Source organism: Eleutherodactylus coqui, chromosome 12, assembly GCF_035609145.1.
Source record: "Eleutherodactylus coqui strain aEleCoq1 chromosome 12, aEleCoq1.hap1, whole genome shotgun sequence".
In the NCBI taxonomy this organism is placed as follows: domain Eukaryota; kingdom Metazoa; phylum Chordata; class Amphibia; order Anura; family Eleutherodactylidae; genus Eleutherodactylus; species Eleutherodactylus coqui.
In genome coordinates, this window is record NC_089848.1 from 26,774,755 (window position 1) to 26,787,959 (window position 13,205).

The window sequence follows — 13,205 nt, forward strand, 5'->3', positions numbered from 1 at the left end:
ATTGAGGTGAATGGGGCGGTCGCAAACTTTTCTACAAAGAACTCTGTCTTGTGCAATTACCCTTGATGAGCCGCTCTACGTTCTGCTGCACGGTGGGTTGTCTTGGGCTGAGGACCTCCTTTATGATGTCCTTGTGCCCTAACACAAGAAGTCATGAGCAGGAGGTCTCTAATCTAAGTAAGTCTCTGTCAATTGGTAGTGTAGGTTTTATACTGTAGACCGGCGGAGTTGCATAAGACGGTTCGGCCAATAAGGAGTTGGCAGAAGCTGAAAGGGCAGCCATTTTTAGTTGATGTGAACTGGTGGCTCAGCAGGGCCCGGTCAGGGATCTCTCTTTGTATTAGCTATGTTTAGTCAGTGCATTCATAGCCCCATGTGACCGGCGGTCTCCGGACGGCCGGCCTCGCATGTGTCTTGTTTAGACAGTAGGCATGACAGCTGCAGGGAAAATGTGACAATCTGAGCGAGCGACTGGAGGGGGCCGAGGGGCACTGACCACACAGAAAATGAGTAAGTAAAGCATGGCTAATGACATTGTAGATAGAAGATAATGAGCTGCACCCAGCTTCAAAGCAAAGTCACAGCTAAATATGGGAAGCCCACTATTGTACGGTGTTTGTGGGGGTCTCTATCAGTAGATTATTAAAGTTCATTGTAAGGTTTCTGTATCTCAGTAGCCCGTGCTACTTTCAACTAACTTTCATAGAGACAAGTTAAAAGTTTTTTAATCAGTGAGGGTGTCGCTGCTGTGACCTCACTGATCTCCAGAATGAGGGGACTGCAGTGCTCACCCAAGTGCTTTGCCTCTTCGGTGTCATCGCTGCTTTTTGGCTTCTCTGAGCAGCTGAAGACTGCCCCATAGAGGTGTATAGAAGGTTCATATTCGCCTTTTATGAGTCTGTCTCCAGCTGCCAGTAGGAGCCAAAAAGCACCAAGGACAGACAAGGGGAATCAGCACTCGGGTGAGCACTGTGGCCTCCGCATTCTAGCTATCAGTGGGGATTATAGCAGCGAGACCCCCTACTGATCAAATCTTTTGGCATGTCTTTAGGACATGTAAAAAGTTAGCTGAAAGTATATCTGCTCTTTAACAGTCAGACATCTTGACAAAGGTCCAGTATTCTCAGATAGAACTCCAGAAAAATTCTTAATGAAAATATGCAGCACTCAGTTAAAAATCTTATATTTTTATTTGCTTACCACATAAAAACAGTTGCATATGAATAATGGCCGCTTTGCGTTTCTACTGGGTTTCTGTGCACTTGAGATGCACGTCGTGATGGCTTGTGCTGCTGGGTCTTGTAGTACTAAGCAGTTTGAGGAGCACAGCTCCGCAGGTTGGGTTGATTTGGCTGGCTAATTGTGTGGATTGATCCAACCAGCCAATCACCTGGGGTCTGTGAACATAAATACCAGCTGCACTCGCTAGAGGATGCTGGTCATTACACCTTCTTATTATTCTGTAGGTGTGCCGACGCCCGAGTTCCCCTCGGTCCCCAGGTGTGCCGACGCCCGAGTTCCCCTCGGCCCCCAGGTGTGCCGACGCCTGACTTCTCCATCCGGCTGTAGTTGTGAAGACACCCGTGTCTGAATTATGTCTTGTCTGATCTGTTCTCTGGTCTTGGGGGTTTGCCTGTGTTTGTTGTTCATGTTTATCTGTTTGCCGAGTTTGTCTTATGTGTATTATCTGTTCCGCTGCTCTCTACTGCCTGTTGAGGGAGGGTGAGTTCTAGTCTTGGTTCCTGGTGTGAGGCCGTACTTATTAGGACGATTACTCCGCTTGTAGTTAGGTTTCCCTTCTTGGTGTTGTCCGGAGTCAGATGTTTCCCTGTTGTTGGTGTGACAGTATATTTGTATGTTGTATACTTGGCTTGTCTAATAATACTATTCTGTATATATCCGAGCGGTGTCGCTTTATGTCCAGATACTTATCGTTCAGTTAAGGGTTATGTACGTTTCTGCAGGCAAGGAGCAGAAGTCCTGCACTCCAACATAACAGACAGGTTGCAAATTCTGTTCTAGAAGAGATAGAGTATGATTTCCAATATCTTGGAATCAGAATTTGGCCGCGCCCATGAAATGTAACTGCCCTTTCTTCACCTTGGAAATGAGGCCTGGAAGCAAGTAACGTTGTCTTATGGGTTGGAGGAATAGTGCTGTTATATACTATGTTATTTAATTCAAAGATCACCTTCCAAAAAGGTATCAGACCGGTCACATGTAAATAAGAACCCAGAAAAAGGACAGCGCCAGCCGGAATTTGGAGTTGTACAAACTTTTTATGAAGAATCTCTGAGCATGTATAGCACTGGGATAAGATTTTATAGTTCTTCTGACATTTATGGGAAATCTGATAGGGGATGTAGGCCAGGGGACCCATGACATCCTTTAGCAGGGAGATGGAGAGAGGTGAAAGAGGGGCAAACATTGCCAAATAATGGATTATCAGTTAGTGGAGTAAAAGGACCCGGTTTATTGGAGATTGGCATTGCCGAAGCATACGATCTCATAAAGCAAGCCAGGTCTTTGCCAGAAAGCAGTTCCTAATGGGGATAGGCAATATGTAAGGATCTGTCCACAATAAGGTGGTTGGGTGTATAGCAGACGTAGTGATTTCCATCGCTTACGGTCAGTGTTATGAAAAAGATGTAATCTACATGAACCACTAACCGCCTTGTGATACCCGTTAACATAACATGAGTTTTTAGGGCGGGAAGTTTCACCTGAAAAAAAAGGTACAAACATATATGTCATATCCACAGGATATGGTATAAATGAGTCCCTGGAACCAACCCCTGCCGGACAACATGGATCCACTGCCTCCATGGATCCCTCTTTGGGAGATACGGAGAGAGCCGAGCGCTACGTCAGATGGCAGGACCACTTTTTTTTACAAGATGTTAGCTATCAAACAAGATCAGTGTTGATTACTCTTACTGGAATCCGTTTATAACCCTATTAAATGAACCATTGTATTTATGTAATAATTATATGGTGGAGCGAGTATCCTCAGGGTGTTGGGTGTATCCAAAGAGCAGAAGCCTCTCATTGACTTGCTCCGGAGTCATATGATATGTGATGTATTTTCCTCCTCTCTCTTCACAATGCCGGCACGGTTTATGAACGCGCTCTGACCAATATTGGTCCGTATACAAAGCTGCTGTTCTGCGACATCTTTAATACGTGGTGTAACACAATCCTATGTTTTGTCAGGCCAAATCATTGCCAAGAACGATTTCACAAATGCTAAACAACGTAATCCGGTCATTTATCAAAGCTTCTATCTTACATGCCTAAAGGTTAGGCTTCAGGCTCGGCTTCTGTTTCGAGTTCAGAATATTTACGGTCTCTGATGGTCAGATAAGATTTTTTCTTTATTTTTGAGCTTTTCAGTTGGTCACGATTCAACAGCTTAGGATATGTTCATCTGCTTTGGAGCTTCTGGCGCAGATTTACGCAAAGTATCTGACAAAATAGTGCTGTATTCTGCTCTATCTTCTCCTGGAAAATACCATCGGCATGCTGGAAGCCCGATAAACCCTGTTGTAGAGACTGGGGTCTGTCCGGTGCCGTTCATGTCCAGCAGGTATCAGATTCAACGGTACTGGTGTACCTTGACGCCACCGGAAGTGGTGGGTGTACACCAGTGTTAGGCTGCTTGACAGCCAGGTGACGCCCCCACTTCCTGATGAAAAAACTCTTTCCACGCTCCTAAGACCTTGCACCAGCCAGGCAAGCAGAAGCTTTGCAGCCAATCAGGAAGTGGGGGCGTTATCTGGCTGTCAAGCAGCCTAACACTGGTGTACACCCACCACTTCTGGTGGCGTTAAGGTACGTCAGTACCAGATCCAACACTTTCATTTTTCCCCTTTCCCATCCTCTAAAGACAGAGCTGAGCGAGGGAAAAATAATGCAAGTCTGAGGGAAGCCTTTACCATATGTGCCATCTGGCTTCCTTCTCCTGGCTGCCACTCTGCTCTTGGATTGTGCCACTTTGCCAGTGTTCACATCTACACAGAAGTCCTGTTCCTAAAAGTCTAGTGGTGCTAATAGCGACTATCATCGGCCAGTGTCCAGGAGACTTGGATCTTATGAGAATCCTCCTCACCAGTCTGAGCCTAAACAGTAAGGTCCATTTGGTCCCAGTAGTCGGCTAAGGTGTGATATTCCTGATACCTCCATTACTGGCCTTTGCCTTTTTATCGTTATTGACCGAATTCTGCCTACCAACTTGGTGTCGTGAGTTCATCTACATGTCAGCTGTATGGAGCTAATGGGGATTACTCCAGGGGTAATGACCTGGGGAATCGCTGTTGGATGCTTAGATCCCTGGGGGTTAATAGTGATCTCATGATGCTCTAGACTGTGCTCCCTTCTTAGTCCAAACCATTAGCAACCCAGTGGATCCACATCTCCTGTAGGCCTTGTTACACACTTATAACCTACCTGTGTTTCCCTGCAGCATTAGGCTAGAAGCACACACACTCGTACGTACAAACACATATAGACTAAATTACACACAGAGGGTGTGTAACAAATGCGGTTCTGTCCACGTTTGTCTAAGACAGCACTTTTCTTTAGGCTTCCAACTATATTAAAGTGGTATTTTGAGCATTTACTGTCGGTGACCTATCCTTAGGATTGGTCATCGGTAGTTGATTGGTTGGGGTCTACCACTTGGGATTTCCTCTGATCTTCAGGCCTGCTGTCAGTACAGCAGGCTGGATGTCCTCATTGGTGGTCAGGGCCGGTAGTAGATGGCTTCACTCTCATTGATTTCAATGGGAGTGAAGCCTCCTATTACACTTCCTGCTCCTCATTGCGGTCAGAGACAGAAGTGTAATAGGAGACATTGCTTTCATTGATTTCAATTACATTCACGGCCCTGACTACCCATTGACAATATCCTGCCTGCTGCAATGACAACGAGCCGGATGATCAGCTGATCAGTGGGGATCCCAAGCAGCAGATCCTCACTGTCATTGATCTCCAGGGGCAAAAAAAAGCAGTAAACTCAAAGACATTCTGGATGACTACAGTTGGTGGCATAATTCTTCCTCAAGAGCTCAAATCCCTGACACAATGTATCTGTGCAAATGGGAAGATTCAAAATGTCTCTACAGCGCCACCTATAAGTATATTCTTATAGATGGCGCTGTAGATGTATTGTTCTGTATTTCCCTTTTTGCATAAATTTCCAGAGGAGCATGCATGGCCTTATAAGTCTCCTCATACCTTCTAAGTGCTCTCCTTAAGGAATTACCATTCCCCTACTGACCCAGGATATATCTGTGTGACAGCCACTTTGTATTGCCGAAACCCAATCAAGAGTCTTTGTGTGAACCACATACAGCTGAGTATACGGAGGCAAAGCTGCCACGGTTATTGTATATAATGATTCAGGAGCTCTGGATCCTTTTTCGACTGGCGCATCTAATGACATTTTTTTTCCCTAAGGGAGCTGAAACTATCCCCGGTTGGTGGCTGTTTACGTGGGACGACTATCTTTTACATTCGCTCTTTTGAGCAGTTATTCAGCTGATAGTCGTCCCATGAGGGTCCCGTAGCCCAGTCTCCGCTGGTGGATGGGGAGACCTGCTCTGCTGCTCTCTTCTCTCTATTATCCTTGCACTAGGAGTTCTGCCTTTGCCTCAGAATTAAACTTTTCTTGGTACTAATGCGTTGTGAAGTCTTCTTACAAGTGACAGGTAAAGTTTTTGTATCTTTTTGGCTTTTTCCTACATTTTTGTATTTTCTTCCCATAGATGTGTGCAATAGTACTGACCTTCCGGAAGTTGAAATCATCAGTCTACTGGAAGAGCAGCTGCCTCATTACAAGCTAAGAGCTGACACCATCTATGGGTATGACCACGACGACTGGCTACAAACACCACTCATCTCTCCTGATGCCAACATTGACCTGACTACTGAACAAATTGAAGAGACCTTGAAATACTTCCGTAAGTTCCTGTATATTTAATTCAGCTCATATTATGGCTTTGTCCAACATATGCATGGGGGATTCCATTTAACTGCTCCATTATGCAGGCCGGAAAACAGAATCCCCTGGATAGATGGGTTCCTTTCTATGAAGGAACCAAGCGGCGCCGAAGGGACCCCATTGACAGTGACGGGGTTCATCCGACTCATGTCAACCCGTCCAGCACTTTACTGGATGGTAAAATCCTGCATGCAGGACTCTTTCGTTTGGCACTTCTTTCCAGTTTGGCGCTGCAGGCTCCGAGCAGAGCTCCCATACAGATGTGAGCAGAGCTTTAGCAGAAAACCTAAATTATTGTTCTGTCATGGTTGACATTCTCTGTACTACTAGCCCATAATATTTCACTGCTTTACATGATATTTTCACTTGTATTAATCTTTTGTATGGAGAAAAGATACATTCCTATTGTTTATAGAGCCCCAACAGTTTCTACAGCGCCGGATACAGAATGTATTTACGCCTTTCCTTTTTCCAAGTGTAAGGCGCTGTTCACTAGCCTGTAGTGTCGAGGACCTTTTTTGTCTGAATAGAAGGCACATTTCAGGTTGTATGTAATCGGGTATGCTGATTTAAAAAATTAAGACAAAAAAATTCTCTGAAAACCAGAACCCCTCCCTAAATGACCGGAAAAACCGGAAAAATTCACTGCCATGTTTCGATACAAAAAAGGACTTTAACTCTCCTTCTCCTAAATAGTATATGAGTACATTGAGTCGGCTAATGAGGCTATGACTGCTGTTAAGATTGTAATGGGTTTTGTACTGTAATACAGAAATATAAATAACAAATAATATGGTTTTGGTGTTTCATGTATTTTGGCTTTAATTAATAATAAATAACAAATATATAAAATTATTGATAAAAATATGATTTTTTGTTTTTTAGGGAGGGGTTCCGGTTTTCGGAGAATTTTTTTGTGTTGATTTTTGAAATCAGCATACCCGATTACATAAAAACCTGAAATGTGCCTTCCATTAAGACAAAAAAGGTCTCCGACACTACAGGCTAGTGTTCACACTGAGCACGGAGTGCATGTCCGCCCAATACATTGTGAAATGCTACCAAAGTACACTCATTGTCAAAAAACAATCCCTCGCTAGAAGGAGTTGTCGGAATGGAATGAAACTTTCTCTGTGTGATTGTAACATTGATATAAGTAATTACAATATCAGAGCAAAAGGAGGATTTATTGTGGGAAACTGACCCCTTGTGGGGAGGCTTTAATACCCTGTTGGATACAAGATGTGATACGGGGGGCATAAAAGGTCTAGTACCCTGTTGTACCACCTCTAACTTGGATTCAGGATGTGATACAGGTGGCATGGAGGCTCTAGTACCCTGTTGTATCGCCTCTAGCTTGGATACAAGATGTGATACAAGTGGGCATGGAGGCTCTAGTACCCTGCTGTACCACTTCTAGCTTGGATACTAGTTGTGATACGGGGGGGGGGGGCATGGAGGCTCTAGTACCCTGTTGTACCTCCTCTAGCTTGGATACGAGATGTAATACGGGTGGACATGGAGGCTCTAGTACCCTGCTGTACCACTTCTAGCTTGGATACTAGATGTGATACGGGGAGGGGGGGGGGGCATGGAAGGTCTAGTACCCTGTTGTACCGCCTCTAGCTTGGATACAAGATGTGATACGGGTGGCATGGAGGCTCTAGTACCCTGTTGTATCGCCTCTAGCTTGGATACAAGATGTGATACGGGTGGACATGGAGGCTCTAGTACCCTGCTGTACCACTTCTAGCTTGGATACTAGATGTGATACGGGGAGGGGGGGGGGCATGGAAGGTCTAGTACCCTGTTGTACCACTTCTAGCTTGAATACTAGATGTGATACGAGTGGGCATGGAGGCATTCTGGTTCATTATGGTATCCTGCGGCATATCAGACCACATTTGCTGTAACTGAGCTTCTAGATCATGTAAACTTGTAGCCTGTTATGGCTGGCATCCCAGAAGGTGTTCTACTGGTGATAAATCTGGTGACCGGGCAGCCATGGAAGTGTGACAATGTTGTGGGGGGCTTCCTGTGACCCCCTTGTGTGTGCGGCCGAGCATTATCCTGCTGCCTCTTGGAAGCCGCCATGAGAGGAACACATGTGGCTGCAGGATGTCCTGAACATATCGCTGAGCTGTCATTGTCCCTCGTACCACTACTAGGGGGGACCGACTGTTGTATGTGTTGGCCCCTCAGACCATTACACCAGCAGTGGGGGGCAGTGTGCCACTCCACAGCAAAGACAGCATTGAGGTAGGTGCTCATCCTGAGGTCTCCAGACATGAATGCAGCCATTGTCAGCGCCGCCACCAAAACAGGATTCGTCGCTGAAGACAACTCCACTCCGTAGCATCCAGTTTTGTCATTCTTAGCACCATGCAAAAGGAGGCGACGGTGAGTATAAAAGGCAGAACATGTAATGGGCGCCGTGAGACAAAATGTGACGATGGCGCTACCTGTCTCTGGATGGCGGATAGCAAAACAGTTGGAGCTGCTCGTGTTTGTTAGATGCTCTTCTCTACTAGTGGTCTGTAGGGGGCGTCCTGAACCGGTCACCTTGTGTGTCCTCACATACCCACTGATCCCTACCCCTCCTAACTGTCTGGTCAGATACTCCTTTCTGCTGGTGGTCTGTCGGGGGCGTCCTGAGCCCGGTCACCTTGTGGGTCCTCACACACCCACTGATCCCTACACCTCCTAACTGTCTGGTCAGATACTCCTTTCTGCTGGTGGTCTGTCGGGGGTGCTCTGAGCGGTGCCATCACCATAGCAGCACATATTTCATGGCAAAAATAGCGCAGCATGCATCTTCATTCTTCCTGCCCAAATGACTCCCCCCATGTTGGACCCCAGAGGGCACCATTGTAGGACAATGGGATCTGAGAGTGCTGTCCAATTGTTGCCACAGCAGAGATGTACACTTAGCCCAAGAGTGGCAATTAGACAATGGTGGTTTAGATTGTGAAATGCTGCCGGAGTGCTTCTATTGTTTCCAAAACTGACCTTGATTACTGTACACAAAGCCTAGGAGACGCCTGACGGGTGATTGTACAGAGAACAAGTCACTTTAGATTCATCCCAGTTATTATCTACAATTTGCCTGTTGTACTTGGTGGGGGGAACGGAAAGCCACAAGCACGTCCCTCAACGCACGTTGATTTTCTTCTACACGGGTCAAGAATCTGCTTATGGGAACGAGCGATCGTAGTTATGATTGTCCATGCCCATAGGCTGGCTCTACAGCTTCCCATTGACACATGGGGATCTACAGACGATTAGCAAGCAGTGCTATGCCTGCTGAAAGTCACAATAAGCCAATGAACAAGCGCTGCGGGATTAAAGCTCCTGCAATCTAGTAAGAGCAGGTCGAGCCCTCATCTGTCAGACATAGCCGAAGACCCAGAGGAGAAGGGAGAAGTAGTTTTTAAACACTTCTGCCTTCTCCTTTACCAGCTACTTAGCACTCAGTGAGTGCTATGTAGAGAATGCAGGAAGCAGCAGCTGCTGTTTCCTGCAGGGATCCGGCAATCATGACATCACCGGTTACCCCTGGCACAGCAGAGCTGGAGGGTCCTATCAGACCCCAGCCCATCTCTGACAAAGACTACTGTTACTGCAGGAGGATGTTTTTCCCTGTAACTGGAGCTCCTAAGGATGCGGCTGCTATGGATGCCCCAGCTAAAGTAGAAAAGGATGAAATAATAAAACAAAAGTACATTGTCAAGGCCCCCCAGAGGTTTTACATGATATCATGGTGGACATAGTTGTGGGGAAAAAAGTTACAAAAATAAGTAAAAAAACTAGAATATATATATATATATATATATATATATATATATATATATATATATATATATATATATATATATATATATAAAATAAAAAAAACGACCCACCGCCAACGTCAACCTAAACCATCACTTTTTCTGCAATTATACAAATTTATATATGAAAACATCCAAAACAAAATGGCAAAGCCATTCCTCTACTTTGTTTCAACATACATATAATAATTTAAAAAATAAATATATATTTTTTCTTTACGTTTTGTACATACTCCTAAAGAAAATTGAAAAATCTGAAAAAAGGGTATTAAAAAATAGCTCTAAATGTGATGAAAGAAAGCAGCGAAAATAATTTTGGCGGTTCAGGAATATAAGAAGGGCAATAAAACCACTATGTGGGTAAAATCGCTATACAGTGTCTGGTCCTTCAGGACTGGCACACTCTGGTCTTTACGGGGTTACATATTATAAGTATGAGCGCATCGCACTGCTTTCTATAACATTTCTCCCCCGGTCTCGGGTAACTTTGTGAATACTTGGCTTTAAATAGTTTGGTTCCTACTTTTCTCCTCCATTCACACATAATGTCCGTTTTGTATTCCTGCCGGTGGCCCCGTGGCATTGGCCCCTCTGTAAGTATATAGGATGCCTCTTTGACTCCCGGTATTCTTCTGTATTTAGTGGCTTTTGGATGAATCCTGATTATTTTTGGCTGCCGGTAGCGCTGCTGATTACACAGTCATCATTGGTGTGAATCACGATTAAGTCAGCGGATAAATATAATTAGTCTCGGCTCATATCTTCAGGCAGCCTGCAGTGTGGATTATGTTCCTGCAACCTTCAGACTGGTCGGGGTCAGATGACGGATTGACGTTGTGTCACCTTTCACTAATACTCTTATGTAATCTCGGTCATTTATTACACGGGGTTCATGGTGTCAGCTGTGATTGATGCTCTCCAGGGTACAAAACGCTGAAGTACGAGTTTTCACAAATGTTAGTCTGTGATTGGATGCCAGGCAGCATAACTGAGGAATGGCTTTATCTATGACACATGTGTGACACCCAAGGCCCACGGGCGGAATCCCGCCCACCACGTAATTGTATGTGGCCTGTGAGGTCTAGGGACAGAAGTATCGGCTCTCCACTTTCTGTTGAGGACGCAGCCAGTTCTTGGCAGAGTGAATGGCGGCAGCACAGGGAGCAGGTGCCATCTTGGATTCTGAGCTCCGACACTCGCCTCCACACTGTTCTGTTCCGCATCTCACAGGTGGCAGCACAGACGTGAGGACTGTTGTGTGTTTAACAAAGAACCGGCACACGGAAATAACATTCGTTGTTGGGATAGACTGTTGAAAGAAATAAGAAGTCTACTTGATAAATAGTATTCATGATGGTTTGTTAAAGGGGTTGTAACAGAATTTACTTTTAGTACCAAGCTCTAAGATTAAAGTCTGACCGGTGAGGGTCTCACTGCTGAGAAACCCATCGAACCTGAGAACAGGCGGCTCTTGTCCCCATCTTCTCAGAACTGCAGAGATGCTTCTCCCACCCGCACTGACCTCATATTTAATGGAGTGAATCATGGAGGGAAAAAAATCGCAGCATGCTCTACTTTGAGCCGGATTCCGTACGGACGGCTTCCATTGAATTCAATGGAAGCCATCCGATCTGCGGCCTTTCCTCTGTCATCATTCCGGAAAGGCCATGGGATTCGCATCATCGCCGGTTAGCTGTACTGCGCATGTGCGCCAGCCGGCACATCCGTAGCACAGATGAAAAGAATCTGGAAAGGTATGCAGGGGTCCCTGGCCGGGCACAGGATCGGTTCCGCTGCGTGAATCCACGTGCGGAATCCAATCCGGCCGTGTGCATTCGGCCTAATGAAATTGACAATGATGAGCAGAGCAGTTTTTACATCATGTATGTTTCAGTGATCAGGCCATATTGCGTATGTTGGGATATCTGCATTAGTACTGTATGAGTACTGGCTGCTACACAGGGGGCCGCTCATAGAGCGAATCGGGATGTCCTGATGTTCCTGGTTGAATGTGGCAGAAAGTGGAATATCACTTCCGTGTTTGCAGCGCCACCAAAGGAGCCCATATAGAACTTCGATAAACGTGGAAACATCTAATGGGTTGTCCTTTAGTTTCAATCATATTTAATAATATTATTGTGTTCCATATGGTCACATTTTGTCTATTGAAACCCCACCATGACATTGACTTTTTGGACACAAATGTGGAGACTTTAGGGAAAATTTACTAAGATTGGCAGTCCAACTCCGGTCTTAGAATAATTTTCCCCGCTGCATGGTGCACCTAATACATGAAGTATTACATAGTACATAGTATGTTAGACTGAAAGAAGACCATGTCCATCTAGTTCAGCCTGTTAAACATATCCCGGCCCCTCTAAGTGTCTTCCCAGAAATGTATGTCAGGTTCGACCTGGCATACATTTATGGCTTAATGTCCTTGTAATTTATACATAAATCTGTCGGTCGGGGTCGGCTGCACCCCCTCTCAACAAGCGCCATCCACCTTTTTCAAAAGTGGTAAAGCCAGCGCAGAAAGCAGAAAAGATGCTACATTTTGGTGCAAGTGGGATTTTGCAACTTTTCTATGCCAGAACTCTGGTATAAAGTATTTCAATAATGTCCTCCTTTTGTCTTTCACTTCGCAATTGTTTAATGTGTTTGTGATGTTTCATTCCAACAACATAATTACTTGGAGCCAGGGGCGTAACTATAGGGGATGCGGTTGCACCCGGGCCCAGGAACCTTAGGGGGCCCATAAGGCCTCTCCTCTCCTCATAGGGAGCCCAGTACTATGAATAAAGCAATAAAGTTGGGGGCCTGTTGCAGGTTTTGCATGGGGGCCCAGGAGCTTCAAGTTACGCCTCTGCTTGGAGCCTACCTTGACTTTCGGGATGCACTGTAGAGCGGCCCTCCAGGTGAGTGATACGTTGGTGAAAGTTCTTGATTTCAAGCGCTGATGAGGCAGAGTTGATGGAACTATTTAAACAAGTGTTTCCGACAGCTCCACCGGACTATGGATGACACAGCAAGTGACCTGGACACAGATTTAACAAAAATGTAATTCTAGTACATTAATAAGTGACAGGATAATGGCCAGTCACATCCATTAATGCAGCGATAGCTTGATGTTACACAAGACCCTGTGTATGAGACCTGGAGATCAGGCCAGTCATTGGCCCCGTGAAGAAGGAAATGATTGGATAAACCGCTTTGTTACTTCCTTGCTGATTTCATACCTGCTGGTACTGATGTTGCAGCGGCTACTTTGTAGCTCCTCACTAATGCCAGGTACTGGAGGGCGAGTTACTTTTAGATCTTTCCTTTGTAGTTATTTGACTATAGCCATTCTTGCCCATTGATACTGCAGTGTT

At 45.3% G+C, this 13,205-nt stretch overlaps 1 protein-coding gene across 4 annotated transcripts in view; it reads left to right on the forward strand.

Moving 5' to 3' along the window:
- TRAK1 (trafficking kinesin protein 1) overlaps positions 1-13,205 on the forward strand; it is a 119,408-nt gene that overhangs the window by 24,389 nt on the left and 81,814 nt on the right. For all 4 annotated transcript variants that reach the window (XM_066584508.1, XM_066584509.1, XM_066584510.1 and 1 more), the window contains exon 2: positions 5,766-5,960. The gene's annotated coding sequence lies outside the window, so the exon portion shown is untranslated. The remainder of the gene's footprint in view (positions 1-5,765; positions 5,961-13,205) is intronic.